At 40.6% G+C, this 20,550-nt stretch overlaps 1 protein-coding gene across 2 annotated transcripts in view; it reads right to left on the bottom strand.

Moving 5' to 3' along the window:
* Nucleotides 1–20,550, bottom strand: part of FSTL5 (follistatin like 5) — a 327,643-nt gene that overhangs the window by 291,307 nt on the left and 15,786 nt on the right. The gene's annotated exons all lie outside the window — the stretch shown is intronic.

Below are 20,550 nucleotides of genomic sequence, written 5' to 3'. Positions count from 1 at the left end.
GTCTGTCTACATTACTAATGAGGAAAACCAATAAAAAAGGGGCACATTGGTGTATGCTCTACGAAGGACAGGAGATATGGAACCCTTCCAAGCAAGCGGCTGCTATGAGACTGTGGCAAGAGAGTACATTGATAGAGCACTGCAAGCTGCCAGTATACGTCCTGGCAAAAGACATGTTCTTAAGAGGCAAAAGTCATGGGTTCTGAGCCAAAACAGGGCACATTGCACCTCCAAAACACACACACACACCACAATTTTTTATTTTTTATTTTATTTTGCACCCCTTTTGAGCAGGATTGGAATAAAACTCAGTGTGGCAAGCCAGGGAGATCTTATTTAGTTCTTCAAACCTAAAAATGAAAAGTGTAATGCTGGTGGTCAACAAAAGAGATTTAAAGACTCTCTCAAGGCAGATCTTTAAAATTGTAGCATAAACACTGACAACTGGGAAATACTGGCCTGCAAGCACTCCAATTGGAGAACAGCCTTTACCAAAGGTGTCATGGGCTTTGAAGACGCTCAGACTCAGGACAAAAGGGAGAAATGTGCTAAGAGGAAAGCACGCTTGGCAAACTCTCACCATGATCAACTCCCGCCCAGAAACCTGTGGAAGGACATGTAAACCCATAACTAACCTCCACAGTCATTTATGGACTCACTGTTAAAACCATGTTTATGGAAGACAATCTTACTCGGCTCGAGTGATCGCCAAAGAAGAAGACAACTTAATTCTCTTAGCAATGGGAAAGTATCTGCTACCTTCATCATTCAGAGTGGTTTTCATTTGCATAATTTTACTATTTGCTTTGCAGCATATTCAGGTCATCATGCTCACTCAATGATCCCTGGATGGCTGGGATCTTGTGGCAAAGAACCCCTAAACATTTTTTTTTCATAGCAGGCTAGAGGAGCTGGAGACAGCTGGGGAAAATGTGACAGGCCACTAATGTAGCAAACTCCTGGGGAGAACTGCTTGAAACCTTATTTTTCATGTTAAAAATAAAATATTTTGAAAAGTTGTTACAGTGCTAGTCAAACTATTTCTAAATTTGCATCTGTAGATATAAATTACCATGTGCAAATTTTATGCAAATATGGGGGGTGGGGGAGGGTTAAGGTACAAGTGACCAGCCTTGTGTACCCAAGCAACAAACCACGGAGCTTTTCATTGTAAGCAATTGAATAATACATGAAAACTGACTTTCACATGCAGCAGAAAGAACAGTTCCTATTCACCCTCTCTCTGCCCCAGCTCTCCATCTGTAAAATGGGAATCTTAATGACACTAGGTTGTTCTCAAGACAAATGATATCATTATTGTTTGATGGCTTTGCATATACAGATACTCAACAGAAATGAACAGGAAAGCACAGCAGAACAGATTTGCCTGGCACACAGGATGCTAATTCAGCTCTGTGGTGCAAGCCACACTATGCATAACTTGAGGATCAAGGTGTAAAATGGATTTTACAAGCCACTAGATAGCTTGTTTTCTTGAATGTCAAAAATAAAATTTCATTGCAGCTAATTATATTTAGCTAGTGTGCTTCATGTTGAGGAATAATTGAAAAAAGCAAGGCAAAGAAGTTTCCTTTTGAAACTAAAATTCACATAAAGCTATTTTTTTCTACAATGCTTTAAAAAAATTCCCAAAAGCAAACAAGCAAACCGTTTTAGCCCAAGTATCTGGCCAAAAGGTTTTGTGGTACCATCTTTTACTTAAAATGTGTTGTAATGAGCTTTCACAACTCTTCATACAAACAACTGTTCATATAGATAAGTGGAAGCTTGTTGACAACAAAACACAGGGAACCATGCAAGTAAAACAAAACAAGTGGACCTGAGATTGTTTCCAATTTATTGGAATGTCATTGATATACCATTTAGAGTATAACTAACTCTCTCTTTCTCTCTCAAAGGAAACCGTAATTAGGCACTGCTCTCAATTCATAATTAGATTTTATTTATTTATTACATTGATATCCAATCCTGTTTTCCAAAGGAACCAAGAATGGCAAACATACAAATAGTAAAACATCTAAAAACATCTCCAATACAGATGCAGACTGGGAAAGATCTCTTCTTAAAGAGTTTGTTGGAAGAAGAAGGTCCACCTTATGGTCTGAAAAGAGTCAACCCTGTCTAATATTTAGCAGGAGGGAATTCCAATAGGTAGGCACCACAACACTTAAAGACCAGATTCATATGTTGTGTGGAATGGAGCTATTGGTGAGATGGTATTTGCAGGAGGCCCTGCATAGTGCAGTGATCATTTGGATATATAAATGCTGGGGTGATCTTTCAGGAATCCTAATCCCAAACTTCATAGGGTTTCATGCACTAAAACCAGCACCTTGAACTTAGCCTGTGGGCAGTGTAACAGGATAGTAATAGCCTGGCCCTCTGAGCAATCAAACTAATACATTTTGCACTACCTTCAGGACCACCTCAGAGGCAGTGCCAGGTTGCAATAATCCACTACTAGAGGCTACCAGTGCATGGACAACAGAAGTCAAGCTATCCCAATCTAATAATGATTTTGGCTGTCTTACCAGCAAAAGCTAGTAAAAGGAGCAACTACCCACAGAGTAGCTTGCACCTAAGCGTCTAGCAGTATTAATTGTAATTGTTTTTAATGATAGATTTTTTCTATGTTTTCAGCAATTCTTGGTTTTATCTGTAAACCGCCTTGAGTCCCATAACAGGAAAAGGCAGGGTATAAATAAATATATAAGAATATTGACAAACAGATGTCACATTTTCATCTCCAAGGTTAGACCAATGTCTTCTCAATGATGACATTTTGGCATTTTAAAAAACAAAAGTGCAGAAATACACCCAACTGACTAGGGTTCCTAGAACGGGGAAGCTTGTGGCATAATAATGTCTTAGGAAAGCAGAAGACATCTATTCAAGTAAATTCATTATAGTCTCTTGTAGTTTTGATTTACTGATGATTGGAAGCATGGATATCCCATGTTTGGCAGAATGCCAACTTCTGTGAATTTGGCCTGTTTCTAAATCATATTTGACATATTTCACAATTAAGGCCGATGCCGTGAAATGTGGATTTAGACAGTCGGAGCCGCAATAATCAATAACTGCCTTGTTTCTTGCTACTTAAGGATGACACAGAAATAGATATACAGCCAAGAAAGCAATTTGCATAAGATTTCTAGAAAATTCTATTTAGGCTCAGCTCATTCTTCCATCCATCTTAGATAAAGTATCTTTGCCACATTCCCACAAAAAAGGAAAGCATTATCAAATGCATTCAACAGGAAAAAGTAGTGAAGAACAGCAACTTTCAATAATGCTTAGAAGAATCCATAGATCCATGAAAGTACCAGGCATCAAATTAAAATCTCCTGTATCCAACACAGAGGACACAAAGTCTTTCTTTTGAGAAATGTCTTTCTCTTAGCTACAAACCTTTCTGTATTTTAAAATGCGTTTTTGAATACATATTCCAGTTTATGGTATAGTTAATTTCATTCCATCGTATAGTTAAATATATGCATTCTAGTTTTATGGTCCAATTTATGGTATCCTGTAAGAAAAAAAACAAGAATATATATCCCATTTATATCCTAGAGTTCCTTGGAGACACCTTGAAGACTATTTAGTAGAAAGGTAGAGCATAGATTTTCAAATATAGATAAATAAATGGAGTTTAGACTGGCATGCTTATTTATACTGTTATCAGCTTTGAATCTATTTTTTTTAGGAGAAAGGTGGGTATAGGTATGAATAAGTTTTAAAAAAGCATATGGAGCCATTCCATTTTATCCTCCCCAGTAGGTTAAACTGAGATATAAAACGGGATAGGCTAAGATTATGATTTGCTTATGGTCACTCATTGAGCTTCATGACCACCTGGAGAAATAAACCAACAGATTTTCACATTCCAAATCCTGCACTCAAGCAACAATATCATACTGCTTCCAAAGGTAAAGATTTCTGTTTACCATGAGTGTGGAGAAATGCCAAGTGTAAATCCCTAACCCTACATGGTACAACGCTAGTGAAAGCACTATGTTTCATCCACTGAACCACACTTGGGTTTGTCAGTCAAGTTTGTAATTCCAAACTATCCTGTAGTGTGAACCACTGCATGGAAGAAATGAGCTAGAGACTCAACTTTGGAGACAACAAGTACAGCATAGGAATTGATCTGCCTTTTCCACAGAGTAAACAGCAAATGGAACCTGCAGACAAAGAAAGCACTAGCACAGGAAAAGTGAAGCATGTATAACCCATTCACTTGATTTTGAGTACCTGGAAGTTGAGCAGAATCTAGTTAGTATGTATCTAAGGACAGAGAAAAGATACAGTCTAGAATGCTGGAAAGTCATTTACTGTCATGGTCAGTCTGAAGTTGGAACTCATGAGGCAATGCACATTAGAAGTTGCATGACCACAGATAGCTCCAGGAGAAGAACCTTGCTCTGTTGAAGAGGTTCAGAGCAAATTGAGGCTTTTAATTATGCAGCCTTCAGAGTCCACCGTCCCCCCCCCCACCAGTAGATAACTTTAAGATTCTTAAAGGGCCAACCCTCTGTCCTGAAAACAAGCACACCGCCTCAGTTCCATAGCCTCCTGCTTGGTGCTCTCCCTGTAATGTTGGATCAGTGTGGTCCTATGAGGGGCACTAGGCTCCTCAGGGTAAGGTGCCTGTGAAGATCTGGGCTCCAGCATTACAGTATGGGATGTCCAGTGATTTCCTGATCTCCAGCAACAAGTTCAGAGTCCTGCGCCTTTGTCTGGTTCCTTGGTTGGAGACTGCAGCTTCTGACGCTGCAGGACTCTGTGGGATTCGGAGGTCTTTGTTAAATGTAAACAAAGATTTCTCTATTGCACATAATTAAGCAATGGGAAAATATTTATTTAATTACATTTGACCTCCACTCAGTACACATGGTCCCTGGACCATCCTGATAGGGAGCTCCTGGAATATAGCCATGGGGTCGGTGGGACCCCTGTGCAGAACCCTATTTTAAACCATCCTAAAGCCCAGATTCACCCCTTTCTTAGTTAAGCAGAAACAAAACAAACATTCCTCTTTTGATCACCAGGAAACCATCCTTTCAAAGCCTTCCTGTTCTTTTGTGATTCTTTCACCACTCAAACCTGTAAATGTTTGGAATACTGAACTCCAAAAGCCCCCTTACTCCTCCACAAGCCTCCCAAATCTTCTCTGTTAATTATTCAGGTGGTCACACTGCCTATGTAAGTTCTGGATCTGTTGGCTGGATGCCCAGTCTTTCACCTCCGAATCCCTAAACTCCTACAGAAGAGAATCAGGGACGCAATAAAACAATGTTACCCACTAGCCTATTTGAACTAAATTTTCTGTAATCCTTTGTGTTCTGAAATGCCCAATTCTCTGAAGACATAGAAGTAATCTGCAGATATGTATACAGACTCGTGTCCCAAGCAATTGTGTCAATAAACACATTGAAAAAGAAACCACCTTTGCAGGTCTTATTGGTGAATAGGCACATGTTGGTAAGAAGCAGCCTCTGCAGTATGTAAGTCTTATGCTGCAGTCTTAAATGCACTGATTGTAAGTCCCATTGAACATGGTGGGATCTAATTCCAGTTAAATACTTATAGGATTGTGCTATTGGCCCATGAAGAGCTTCAGTTGTATGTTGGAAGATTCAGGACAGACTAAAGAAAGTCCATAGTAATGGTCACCAGCTTGGATGGCTTTAAAAGAGGATTAAACAAAATAAGGGTATCAATGGCTACTTTATCTTTAATAATTTTGCATTCCCATTGCAGGGAATGGCTGCCACTAAAATATATGGTGGAGAATATTCAGAGAAAATTCTACAAAGTGGCCCTCTTTTTATAGAGGAGGGATTAAGATAAAGGGGGGCGTATTTAGGAGATGCTGTAATGCAACTCAAGGAACTGCAGGGGTGGGGATTGAATGTTGAAGCTCCAGTGGTATGCTGGAATTCCATTGCAATAATAATTAAGAGGCTCTTTGGGTCCTGGCCTTGGAGGTTAACAATTATGCAAAGCCAGTCACCCTCTAACCAAAATGATACAGTCATAGAAATGTCTCAGGTGTGCTAAAAATAGATATTGAAGAACATAAAGACATAGGACAGTCACAGCCTCCCACTCTGTTTTCTAAATTGCATATACTTTAGTTTCATGTGCAAGTATAAAGCCATTAGAATTTTTAAAATTATCTGACCTTGAAGGGTTTCCCCTTCTATGCTGCTCCAAGAGAAAGGAAAATTATTACACATTCATTCTTCTGACTTCATTGCCTGTTACCTTGATGAGCACTTAAAATGTAAATTAAAGAACTTTCCTGTTAGGACCAAGACTGCCTAAATCCCAGGTGTATGGTTTCTGCATCTCCTATTTGTTGCTCTCTGAAAAATTATTTCATATTTTGTCAAAGTCACACAAACTGTTTCTTAAATGTATTGCATAATTTGATTGCCTGGGTGATTATTTCTTCCTTAAAAAATCATTGGAAGGGAGTTCAGCTCTTCTTAAAACAATATCTGATTTTTATTACAGCTTTATTGTGTACAACAAGGCTGGAATATTAATGCTACTTTTCCTTAAGGACCATGTTTCTAAATAAGAGAGTCAAACTGATGTGATTAGTTACAGCAAGCTGCTAAAATAACTTTATCAATTTTTGTGATTTCCACTGTGCCCTTGAAAGTACGTACTGCACAGCTTCTCTATGTTCTACCAGAACTTTTCCTCAATCCAGATCAAGCAATACATGGCATCAAAATTCAGAGAACTGATATCCACTCCCCCACCTAGGCTCAGCTGTTGAGGAGGCCCTTTTACACCTGGCCCATCACTGATGAGTATGACCCCATAGGCCATGTGCAGGTGTTGAGTCTACCTGGTGAGGTGCGCAGGGTTGGCTTATTAATTCTGGCTCTTGCTCCTCCCCTCTGTCTTCTCAGTTTGGCCTTCAGCAGCAACCACACTCTACCCCTTTCCCTCAGCTTCGGTTTTGCCAGTTGCCAATTTCGGAACCATGTAGGGATTTTTCCCTTTCAGTGTCCTGATTGGCCTTCAACAGTGCTGGGAGGTTGTTGCTGTTTTGCCTGTGTCACACTGTTTAATAGATCTAATAGATCTAATTGTTGTCTGGCTGAGCCAGTGAGGAGTTAGGGGAAGAAAATCTGTTGAGCACCTTGTAGCACATTCTAAAATACAAAGGGGGCTTCCTCAGATTTACCCATGACTATATAGCGGGGACAGGATCTCACTTTCAGGACTGCTCAGCTCATAGATACCAGTATGGAGCAGAAGATGGACGGGACAGAATTTCCTAGGAACAATGGATGTGTTGGCAATGATGGGCCATGAGTAGATAGTTAGCTACTCTGGGTACTTAAGCCAAGGTAGCCCAATCTGAGTTGGTTTAATTTTCATACCACTCAGATTTATAGGAGCATTTATCAAGTTTTTCCCCTCCACAGAGCCTTAATTATATATAATAAATATTGTTGATCATTTTAAACTCACACTCCTGTGTCTACATGGGTGCATGGATCTGGGTCCAGGTGCATTCTGGGAAATGTTGTCATTGTGGAAAATAGAGCAGAGATGGAACCAGATACAATGAAGACCTTTGAAAAATGCCCTTATTGCTGTATAATCTCAGGGAGTACAGCCTACTTGATTGGCTCCTGAATTCCTGATTGAATTCCTGCTCCATGACTGCAGTCATGGGATTGTTGTCTATTACATGATGGTGTATGTTTTGACTCCACAAAGCGGGAAGTGACGGAGACAGGATGTTTGTGTTACTGTGTTCTGTGAAGTGGGACTATTGTCCTTTGTTCTTTCTCTTTGCTGTCTGATGCTAGAGAGAGAGGTAGCCATGTTGCAGTGCTCCATGTGTGTTTATATGTAAATAAAGTAGATTAGCCAAAATGCTGAGTTGCTGAGGTCTGTTATGCAACTGCGAAGCCTCTGCGGATCCCTAAGTGTGCCGGTGTCGGTTGCCATCGGTCGCTGTGATGTTCAGGCTGAAGAAAGCTTTTGAAGCTCCCAAATGATTGACCAGGAGAGAGAAAACATGCCAGTCCAGCATGTGTCTCTGCCAGGGTCCTACTCAAGTGTAGGACGAGCTTCTGACAAAACAGGTGTTATGATGGTAATGGGTATGACACATAGGCCAACTGACATACTCCCTTCTAGAGCACGAATAAGATTGTAGGCGAGATAGCAGGCTCTGTTTATTACATAGGTATGGCTATTTATTACTTATGCATCTATCATAACTGAAAAAAGTATTGTGTGTATTGACCCTTATACATGAAATGAATTAAATAAAGAGTGAAAATGTGTGGAGAATCATTGTGACACAACAATGCCTTTGCCTGCCAGTAAGGAAGGGCTGTGACCATTTTGCTCAATGGACCAGATATACAACCAGACTGAAAATGGCTATCATTTTTTAGCCCAAACCTCCAAGGGAATAGTTAAGTATGTGTCATACCCTTTTCTCCATTGTCACTTTGAGTGGTATTATTTTTTAGGAGCTAAAATTTAGCTGGTAAATACTCAGATTTAATACAAATCCAATAAAGCTGAACTTAGCCGTGCATCTATTTTCATGCAAGAAAATTAAAAACAAAACACTGAATGATGTCAAGGCTAAAACTCAAGTGCATTGATTTCTATCTCAAAGCGCCAATTGACTTAAATGGGGCAATGATTTCACCCAGCTTCTTTCATTCCTATGACACAGATTTTAATGGAATGTAATCAAATGGGGAACACTACAGACTTAACCCCTTCTCATTACACTGTTGAGATGGTAATCTCATAGTCATTTTTGCAATGCTGTAGGGAAAGAAACACGATAAAGGTATTATCCTTCAGTGGCCTCTGAGGAGTCTTTTTAATAGAATTGACTTGTGTCTGTTGATCTCGTTTTCCCATAAAGCTCCACAGCTCAATCTCATGAAACTGCAGTATTTACCAGCATTGATATTTGTTATCAGGTCTACTGGGTAGAACCTATATAGTCAGCCCACGAGACTCCTTCCCTCTCTTCTAAACTAGGTTTCTTCTTACTGCTGCTCCCTCAATATCTTCTGGGATTTGTGGGCATCTTGATGGCACATTGAGGGAAATTAGCACCAGCTGTATGAGGATGGGACACAAATATTACAAGAGGGAGAATGTTTGAAAAGTATTCTGTTGGTGCGTTTTAGAAACATTTGGGCTAGTTTGGGTGGAATGGATGGTATTTTTAACATTCACCACTGGGAGTTTTCTTCTTATCATCAACAGCAGGCATGGGATCCCTAATGCAGCAGGGGCAATGCATTAAAGCTCCTTTCCCCATCCCCATTTCCTGATTTAGCTCCCCACACAACACATGCACAACATGCATGCACATAAATCTAGGCCCCATCTGCACTATACATTTAAAACAGTATCCTACCACTTAAAAGTCGCAGCTCCCCAGTCCACCTCACAAGAATCCTGGGAACTGTAGTTCATTACAGTTCTCAAGAGTCTGGGAGAACCTGTGGCTGTTTAAAGTGCTATAAATGTATAGGGCAAGTGGGGACATTAGCTTTCTCCTTAATAAGGAAAGTTACTTAAACAGAGGAAATGGGAACATATTCCTAAATGGGCTTTTGGAAGAGAACAGGGACAAAAGAAAGAAGGAGCCAGTTGTTGACTTTACTCAGCACATAGCATGAGGGGAGACTGAAGGAAAGGATGGTAGATAGAAGCAAAAAAAAAAATATTTATACAATTACTGCACTGGATGGTAGATCCAGCTTTATCCATTTGGGGTTGTGTCACACTTCACAATCATACTATGTAACTTTAAAGCCAACAGAAGAAAGTGTAGCACTGCTAGTAAAAGAAAAAGAGAAAAGGGGGGGGGATCAATGATTGAGTAAACTTTAAAAAGAGCAAAATAGTAAGGCAAAGTACTTTATTCAAAGTACTTTGTGCACAAGCCTTTTAAAATTCCTTTAAAAACATAGAAAGGAGAAAGGGTCATGACAAAATTAAGATAGCACTGCAAGACAAACAAATAACAATATCCCTGAGGGCATACAAATGGCTACTTGATGATGGGCAATGAATAACAACAACAGTACAGTGGTACTTCGGGTTAAGAACTTAATTCGTTCTGGAGGTCCATTCTTAACCTGAAACTGTTCTTAATCTGAGGTACCACTTTAGCTAATGGGGCCTCCCGCTGCCGCTGTGCCACCACTGCACCATTTCTGTTCTCATCCTGAAGCAATGTTCTTAACCCGAGGTACTATTTCTGGGTTAGCAGAGTCTGTAACCTGAAGCGTCTGTAACCCAAGGTACCACTGTATTGTAAATATCAGTACCTATTCTGGAAGCAACACTTGCAACACTGTCAGAAGGGTCAAAAACCGTTGTAATTGTTACAAACCACCAGATAGGAGAAGATCATATAAGCTTAATGAAATGCAAACTGCAGCAGACTGAGTTTGAGTTAACATAAAGTACACAGATGACAAACAGGTACAGAACAGCAAACCCATCCCTAATCATGATAGCCATTTATTGCCTCTAGTACCAGAGACAATCTGCCAGGTGTACCAGTTACTGGGAATCACAACGGAGGAAAGTGTCGTTGGTCTCATTTTTCTGCCAGTGAATTTCCCACCGGCATACTGGGCACTGTGAAAACAGGATGCTGGATTAGGTGGGTTTTGGCCTGATCCAGCAGACCTCTTATTATGTTATGAACTTATTATCTGCACAAACAGAGAGAATCCTCAAATAGGTGTGTTTTTTTAAGTCAATGGGTTTTAATATCTGCCAAACCTATTATTCCTAAATACAGTTTCTCTCTCTCTCTCTCTCTCTCTCTCTCTCTCTCTCTCTCTCTGTGTGTGTGTGTGTGTGTGTGAGAGAGAGAGAGAGAGAGAGAGAGACTGACTTTTGCTGATGACTGAAATAGGCCTGAATCTTGATGGCCAAAATGTTCTTCTGCTTGGGGTGTGTGAGAAGCATAAATGCTGACAACACTGCCTACCTCTAAACAAAGTGATAGCCCGCTTTAATAAAAATTAAGGTGATCACTCAATAAAGGGTAAATACTGGTATTTGTGTTGAGTTTTGTCTTTCTAATTGCTTGGGCTTTTCTTCCCAAACATTCTTGCTTTGAAGAGAGAGTTTCACTTTGAAGCCAGAAAGGTCAACTTTCTTGATAAGGCAGAATGTAGCATAGCACGAAATAACTGCAGGAAATTTCACTTGTTCTGTCAAGTCTTGAAAGAGGCTTGAGTTACTACAGTAATGTAATATATTCAGCAGGTCTCTTAGATCTGTCAGCTGAAGAAGCACCCAGCTTTCCAGCAGCATTTCAGTCTTCGGGGAAAGAACGAGAAGGCGTTTGGAGGAAAGCAACCCCCAGGTGTAAATGAATCCTTTGGCTTTTTCTGCCTTCTTCACTTGGAAGCTGGGAGCAGCTAATACGAAAAGAACTATATGGAATATTGGTACTGACTGCATGCAGTCCTAAGGGAGGCTAGGGGAGATTGTAGTAGTAGAGCCACTGCCACATTCAAAGCCCTGCCAGATCCTGCTGGTCAGGTTAGAAAGTGAGGCGCAAGGTTTGTTACTCATTTCAGTACTGAATGCAAATTTGTGTGCATAGAGAATGAGGTCACCCCAAATGCTGTGTTGCAGAATGGAAGAAAACTTTGGCTGATGGGCCTGAATCTCCATGGCCATTCTGCCTGGGGTATGTGAGAAGCATAAATGCTGACAATGTCTTAGCTGAACTAAGGAAATGCACTAATGTGGAGAAGGTACAAGATTTGTTGCTTCGCACGGCTAGCAGCACTGGGTATTGTTCGTTTTTGCTGCACCAGCTCCAGACCTCAACCTGCTGAGGATCCTAAAGGTTGAGCCTGTTGAATGAACTGCAGTATTTAGTTCCCACATCCAAAGCCTCCAGCACCCTGCCCCATAATATGCCCCTAAGAACCCATTTGGGGGTTTTCCATTAGCTACTGGTGATTGCTACCTACCCACTTAGGTAGAGTCATATCAATAGCACTCTCCTCCACTGCATCCCAAGGATTGCAGCCTTTGATAGAATTCCTTTTTTATTTTTAATTCCTAATACAGATAAAATCAATGTCAAGTATTACTGTGGTGCAACAGAGCACAGACTGGCTTGCACTCATGCAGCAAATAGGGGAACATTCTATGCAAGGTGAGTTGTTAAAGCCAAGTAGTACAAATGATTCCATGAAAAGATAAAATTGCTTCAGAATGCAGATAGGACCGTTCCCCTTCACTGGGGCGGGGGCACAGCATTGCGGGAGGACCTCCCAGTGGGTGGAGGGATGCTGCCCACGTCATTAGGGCTCCCAGACGCGTCACGGCCCCCGGCTGACCAATCAGGTTAGCCAGGGAGCATGGCAGCTTGCCATTTAAACTGCAGTGTGGCTGGGGTGCAGTCTCCATTAGCCTTCTCGTTGGATCTCCCAGCCCACTCACCCTCTCTTCTATGCATTGCTTGACTTTGGCCTTGCTATGGACTAATGTCGGCCGCCCGGTCGTGGGGGCCAGGTAGAATTTTTTCCACTTGGCAAATTGGCACCAGCCATGTGGTTTTCACTTACCTTGGGCCATCGTCACAACTTTGTAGTGTTAGGCATTGGGTAAGCCTTGTTTATGGGAGTGGAGGTTGTTGCCTCCGCCTGCCCCTTCTTATTAAGAGGATCCAGGAGTGTGGTTCCTGTCTGAAGCCTTGGCATGGGCTAAGGCCATGCCACGACCCCATCGGTGACCCTGGGAGTGCTCTTAATTGATGTATATCATAGGGCTCCTCCTATCGGTGGCTGACCCTTTAGAGACTTCCTACATACGGGCAGGAGTCAGGATATAGTCTGGCTTCACCCAAATGCCTAAGGCAAGCCACTCACACCTGTAACCAATAAAGTTGTGGCCCAATCTATCCCATTAACCCAACATATTCGTGTCTGCGTGTTTATTTCTGAGGGGAACTGCGGGGCCCGGGGCCTCACCATGCAATTGACTCATCTCTTCCCTGAACCTTTCCCTGACACATGTCAACTTTGCCTGAGGTAACTAGCTGCTTTGTTCCAAAACAATGAAGAAAAAGAAAAAACTGCTGATGTGCTCCAACAGTTGACAGTTTCTGTGGGCCACCCCACTGCTGGAAATTCAATGCCCTGGGATACCTGGTGGGAGTTGTACAAGATATGAAACTGAATTGCAGCAGTGTTGTTTTACTCATTCCAGTTGCTACTCTGCTATTGCATTAGGAAGAGAGGTTGTGAATCCAATGCAAGATTCTATATATTAGTATGAATTACTGACAGTTTCATTAGTTTCCAGGTAAAGGTTTTAGAATTAGGGTATAACTTCCTACAGGAAGCCAGAACTTCCTTTACCATTTGTTAGTCTGCCATTATAAATCCAATGCACTGCTATAGCCTATGCTTGCATTGTATTGCAGTATTGTAATTTCACTTTCATTTTTCTTTTGCAAGGACATTGTGGATGCCATGTAAGAATTTATTCTCTAGTATTGTGTGCTCCGAATCACCGCAGTCAGAAACTTCATTGCTAACCAATATATTCCCAGCAAGTTTTAAGGATCATGTATCTACTCATAAAACAAAGAATAAGTTGTCAGGCTTCTTATATATGATAAATTGCCAGTAACTTTGCCCTGTAGGTATAGGCAAATATTTCCATTCTAAAGAAATACGAAATCAGAGTATGTACAGGTGCCAAGTAGCAGCCAAAAAACTGGCTGCATATTTTTAAATAGTATTCTTATTTTTAATGGTTAACTTTGCTGTCATTACACTTTATCTCAAAAACCCAAATATCTCAAAAATACATATAGAGACTTTACCTCCAAAAAGCATTTTTTTCTTTCCAGTAGCACCTTAAAGACCAACTAAGTTAGTTCTTGGTATGAGCTTTCGTGTGCATGCACACTTCGTCAGATACTTTCAGATGCATGCACATGAAAGCTCATACCAAGAACTAACTTAGTTGGTCTTTAAGGTGCTACTGGAAAGAAAAAAAATTTTTTTGTTTTGACTATGGCAGACCAACACGGCTACCTATCTGTAACTCCAAAAAGCATGTATAGGACATAATTCTGTTGCGCTAGGGATCATTTAAGTCAGTGATGGGAGACTGTGTATCTCTCCAGCTGTAACGACATCAGCCAAAGCAAGCATAGCCAACAATATGTGATGATGGGAACTGAAGTCAACATCTGGAAGGCCACAAGTTCCCCATCTCTGGTTTAGGTATTGTTGTTGTTGTTGTTTAGTCGTGTCTGACTCTTCGTGACCCCATGGACCAGAACACGCCAGGCACTCCTGTCTTCCACTGCCTCCCGCAGTTTGGTCAAACTCATGTTAGTAGCTTCGAGAACACTATCCAACTATCTTGTCCTCTGTCGTCCCCTTCTTCTTTTGCCCCCAATATTTCCCAACATCAGGGTCTTTTCCAGGGAGTCTTCTCTTCTCATGAGGTGGCCAAAGTATTGGAGCCTCAGCTTCAGGATCTGTCCTTCCAGTGAGCACTCAAGGCTGATTTCCTTAAGAATGGATAGGCTTGATCTTCTTGCAGTCCATGGGACTCTCAAGAGTCTCCTCCAGCACCATAATTCAAACGCACCAATTCTTTGGCGATCAGCCTTCTTTATGGTCCAGCTCTCACTTCCATATATCACTACTGGGAAAACCATAGCTTTAACTATACGGACCTTTGTAGGCAAGATGATGTCTCTGCTTTTTAAGATGCTGTCTAGGTTTGTCATCGCTTTTCTCCCAAGAAGCAGGCATCTTTAAATTTCGTGGCTGCTGTTACTATCTTCAGTGATCATGGAGCCCAAGAAAGTAAAATCTCTCAGTGCCTCCATTTCTTCCCCTTCTATTTGCCAGGAGGTGATGGGACTAGTGGCCATTATCTTAGTTTTTTTTATGTTGAGCAGGGTAGAATTGTAGAATTGTAGAGCTGGAATGGACCTCAAGGGTCATGCAGTCCAACCCCCCCGCAATGCAAAAAATATTTAGGTGGCTCATATGGGGATCAAACCTGCAACTTGGCATTAGCAGCACTACACTCTAACCAACTAAGCTTACTACAATTAGTAAAGGGGATGCAGATTATACTGTCTGCTGAACCCATTCCAACTTTTTTGGGGAAGCATGTGTATTGAATACACCAGGATGCTTTTGTGAATATTTCTGGAACTGTAAATAGTTCATTAAATCAGAGCACAACAATTTTCAGACTATTCATCCAATACAGATATTATGGATCAGGCTGAAGATTAACTATTTATAAGAAAGGAAATATTTATTTCCAGTCCAAAGGTGAAACTAACTCTTCATCAGTATCCGTTAACAGAAAAGAGCACTGTCACTAAGGCTGTTTCTTTAATTTTATCAGCTACTGGGGGTGAGGGATGTAAATTTTGGAAGATTCAAATAGAAAGGTGAATGTATTTGATATATTAGAGAAAAAGATAAATATTCAATTAGGCTGTCATAGTAACAATATAAGATTTTGAGCTCTTCTTTCTGTTGATCCTCATATTAACATGAAGGGCTTATTAGTTAAACTCGGAATGTACAGCACAGACCTGCCCAAATCCACTGGCTTCCCCCCCTTTTTTGTATTAGAGACAAATTTTCCTGCTGATACTTCACTAAAGCCGCTGGTTTGGAAGAAACATGAACCAGTTCACAAGAACCAGTTTAGAAATTGAATTCCATCCATCATTAAGCATAAGAAAACTCTTGCTCCCAACTTTTAAAGGGAGGCCAAGTTTGTACAATCAGTAGATCCAAGTATGCTAGTGGGGTTTGCACATTTGAATGTGAACCAGCCATTAGTATTATTGATTTCTGTGAAAGGGCTCGTCCACACTTTACTTGCTCTATGCCTAGAAAGAAGGAGCCCAATAGGTTTTCCTCTTGTCTCGTGCTTTCTAGGTATGTGCCCGAGCAGTTTTCTCTTTGCTGAATTGGAGCAAATGTCAATCTACAGAAAACCTGATTGATGTTTGCTCCAATTCAGCAGTAAAGAGCAGGTTTCTTCAGGGGAAGGTGGCTGGACAAGCGGAAGGGTGGATGAGTCCTATATTATAGTTTGCTTTTCTTAGGCTGAACTCCCAAACACACTTCCTAGTAACTTCCTGTAATTATTGTATTTTAATATTTTGCTGGAAGCTGCCAAGAGTGGCTGGGGAAACCCAGCCAGATGGGTGGGGTATAAATAATACATATTATTATTATAAGTCCCATTAAACATAGCAGAATATAATTGTCACATGCATTTATCCTAACAAACTTTGCTGGCCCTTTTTACACTTGTGGTCACTGTTGGCTGCAACAATTTTAGAGCTATTTTTCAAATAATCTGGTTCATTTGGTTTTTGATCTGACAACTGCATTATAGATTGCCTTGGATAAAAAGCTATTCACGATAAAGCTTCTTATGATTAATCTTACATTAGCTACTAAAGTTGTACTTTCTGATATTATAAAAAGCCTTTAATTGCAAACAGTTTGGGGAATCGCTAAACAAATTCCTAGAGGCCAACAAAATTGAAAAACCAACAGATAAATTTGACAGAAAAAAATGGACTCGGTACCTGAGTTGAGATTCAAGAAAGATGGATTTCACTTACTGGTACATATACTGTAATTATATTAAGATTGGAAGGATTCTTTTTTCTAAGCAGACCTTTTTGAAAACAAATAAATAATGTTGGTGGTTTATATGATATTATAAAAGGAATAGAATGTATTGCATCTAATGGTTTTGTTCATAAATGATATGATTCTGAAGTTTACAGTTACACAACTACACAGATGTATGTGAAATTAATTCAAGTTAATGAAGGGATGGGAAATCTGTGGCTAACCAGTTGTTGCTTAACTCTAACTCTCACCACCTGATCATTCCATAAACTGGGGCTGATGGGAGTTGTGATCTACCAACCAGAGGGCCACAGACTGTTAATCCCTGAGCTGATGGAACATAAGCAATAAAAAAAACCCTGGAAGTTAAGTTAAATTCAAGCACATGAAATAGTAGATTGCAATGCAGCCAAAGGACCCAGTTGTCCATGTTGAAATTATTGCATTCTTTAGGTTCTATTTTTGGCTAATTTCAAGCTAAGCATTTTCATCTTAGTCATGTACCACAGCATCTTATTGATGGTTAGTATGTTCTAAAAGACCGGATGAATGGCAATAACCTTTTAATGTTTTCAGCTCACTCCGGTAGCTATTCTTAATATTAACTCAGAAGCCATTTATATTCTTCCCAATTATGTCTGTCATCTACTTCAAAATGATGGATTGAGGTAGATTGAAACATTTCTCTTGCATTTGGAAATGAATAGCTTGGCACAATAAACGCAACCTGGAAACAAGGAAGGAACACCACTCTATGTACTCAAGTATATTAGCTCATTTGGCTTATTATCTGAGAATGAGTATGATAAGCTAATAAGTATGATAATGAGTATGTGAACTATTTCAAAGTTGCCTAGTTGCAACATTTATTGATTTACTTGGCTGAAAACAGATCCTTGGATTTCAAAGAGCGTCCAAGTTCCTTGGATCAAACCACCCTAGGACTTGCCAGGGGGAATGCACTCTGAATGCAGACAAATACATAACAACATAAGAATACCCTGCTGGATCGATCCAATGGCCCAGTATCCTGTACTCCCAGCAGTCAGTCAGATGCCTGTGGGAAACCAGGGAGCAGAACATGAGCACAAGAGCACTCTCCCCTCCCGTGGTTTCCAGCAACTGGCATTCAAAAGCACTGCTGCCTCCAACGGTGAAAGTAGGGCATAGCCACCACAACTAGTAGTCATTGATAGCCCTCTCCTCCACGAATTTGTCTAATCATCTTTTAAAGCAGGCATAGGCAAACTCGGCCCTCCCGATGTTTTGGGACTACAACTCCCATCATCTCTGACCACTGGTCCTGTTAGCTAAGGATGATGGGAGTTGTAGTCCCAAAACATCGGGAGGGCCGAGTTTGCTTATGCCTGTTTTAAAGCCAATCCAAGTTGTTGGCCTTCACTGCCTCCTCAGGGAGGGAGTTCCCACAGTTTAACTATGTGCTGCATGAAGAAGTACTTTATTTTATCTGTCCTAAATCTTCCAATATCTTCATTGGATTCCCATGAATCTTAGTGTTATGAGGGAGAAAAGCTTTTCTCTTTCTTCCATTTTCTCCATGCCATGCATAATATTATATACTTCTATCAGGACGCCTCTTACTTACTATCATAGAGCTGTGCTTCAAATATATTTTTTCTTTAATCTTTAGCGTTTGGCTTGTCCAGCAATTGTATATCCAATACCACATTTTAGTCAACAAGGTTTCCTGACAGCATTATCTGAGCTTATGTTTGATGTGTGATTGTGCTTACAAATGGATTAGGCATGGCAGCTTGAGAACACCAAGTCCTCTAGGAATTAGATGGACAGGGAAGCAGACTTCTGTAAATACATCTCTAGCTGGATGACTAGCCCCATGTGTAAAAGGATGCCATGTGTGAACTTTGTCTTCCCGCGTCAATAGTCTACCCCCTCCAGAATTAGGTGTTCAAGGAGAACAGAAGGTTGGATTCAGGTTCCATACACATTCCTCCCCCCCCCCCCCCCGCACTGCCCCAAAAAATGAGGTTTAGGGCAATGTAGAAAGCTTTGTATCAATTGCCCCTGTTGTTTCATGTACACTCTATGGATTGAAGTCAAATTATGTAATACTCTGATATAGATGTAACTGCTGAGAATGTTTTCTTTTGAAACTTCATAAAGGATAATGCAGATTTCTGTGTACCTGTTATAGTGAGAGAACATTTCAGGAACTGTATCCCTTTACAGATATTGCTGATATTTCCTGAAATAAATTGTCCTGTTGCCAAGACGCATTTGCCATGTTCAATAGAGAAACTGAAATATTCAGACTCCCCTCGCTTATTTGATAATGAACAGTTTTATTAGTGTTCATAGAATGTTGTCACGGCATCCTTTCATTTCCATAATTTATCATGCAAGTTAGTTTGTATTTAAATTATTTGGTTGCTATCTGCGGCGCTGGGTGAACTACCTGGTTTCTTCAGAATTAGGGAGACAGTTTGTTGTCAAATTCCAGAATTTGAAACCATGTTCTATTCCCAATGATGTTAATGAGAGTATTCCTGCTTCCTTCTCTATGACACCTACTTGCTGCTTTGAATGGCTAAAGCCCCCACCACCAGCAGTGGTTTGCCCAGTGGGACAGAGTTGCAGCAATAGTCTCCTGACAGCAACATCACTGTCATTTATTGTGAGGCCCCAGCTGGCAGTCAAGCTGGTGCTTCGAGGACACACCAGTGGAGCCAGCCAGTGGAGGGTATATGGTCATTTAAAAACATTTTTATTATGTATTATTTTGTTTTTTATTGAATTTGCACGCCTTCGAAGGAAGATCACAGGGCGGATCACAGCATACAATACAAAATGAGAACACAAATTACATTATGCACAAAAAAAGCAAAAACAAATCAACAAACCCCCTCCCACAAACACATTTTAAAAGCCATAGAATGCTAATCCGCCAAATGCCATTATATATATATATATATATATATATATATATATATATATATATATTCTGTTTTGACATGTTTTAGTTCATTTTAAAATTGTTTCTGAATACGATTTTGTTTTGTTTGAAATTGCATTGTTTTAACTCCTCAGTGTTTCATGCACTGGACTCCTTTGGGACTAGACGCAGGATAGAAATTGAATACACCATCATTGCTCCCATAATCCAGCATGCCCACGAAGCCCTGCCATCGCCAATGCATCACCCTTCCTACAAAGCAGGAGTGCCACTCCTGCTGGGAGGTTATTTATGTGGCTCCATGCCACTTAGTGAGCTACTCCTGCCCAAGGCTCATTACCCTTTTCCCTTCTCCAGAACTCACCAAGAGACAGGGGCATCAACTGTGGCAAAAGGGCCCTTCCACCACTGGGGGACCTAGAAGGCTGCAAAAGCACCATCCCAGACATGAGAATTATGGGAAATCTCCCTCCTTCCCTCCCTTTGAATTTGTTACTATGGTGTTACTATGTCTATGGCTTTAATATGTTTTTGCAAGCTGCCTTGAAAATCCAAGTCTGAAGGACGAGTTGGAAATATTTTGAATAAATATGTATAAATAAATTAAAATGCTCTCAGCTGGCAAGGAATGACAGATAGAATGGATAGAAGGAATAATTTTTGTACACATAGACACATCAGCTTCAACTCATAACCACCACAATGAATCACAAATATGATTTCAAGGATACCAAATTAAGCAAATAATATGAAATTTAAAGGCTAGAAAACTCGTGGGGGAAATAATGTATGTGATTAGTGGCTGGGCAGGGGGTGTACCAGGAGCATGGAAACTCAAGTCCTTTAACACCAAGGTCAGCTGGTGGGACAGCTGTGGTACAAACAAAACTG

This window comes from Podarcis filfolensis, assembly GCF_964270895.1.
Source record: "Podarcis filfolensis genome assembly, chromosome: 9".
NCBI classification, from domain to species: domain Eukaryota; kingdom Metazoa; phylum Chordata; class Lepidosauria; order Squamata; family Lacertidae; genus Podarcis; species Podarcis filfolensis.
This window is presented reverse-complemented; position numbering and strand designations above follow the sequence as displayed.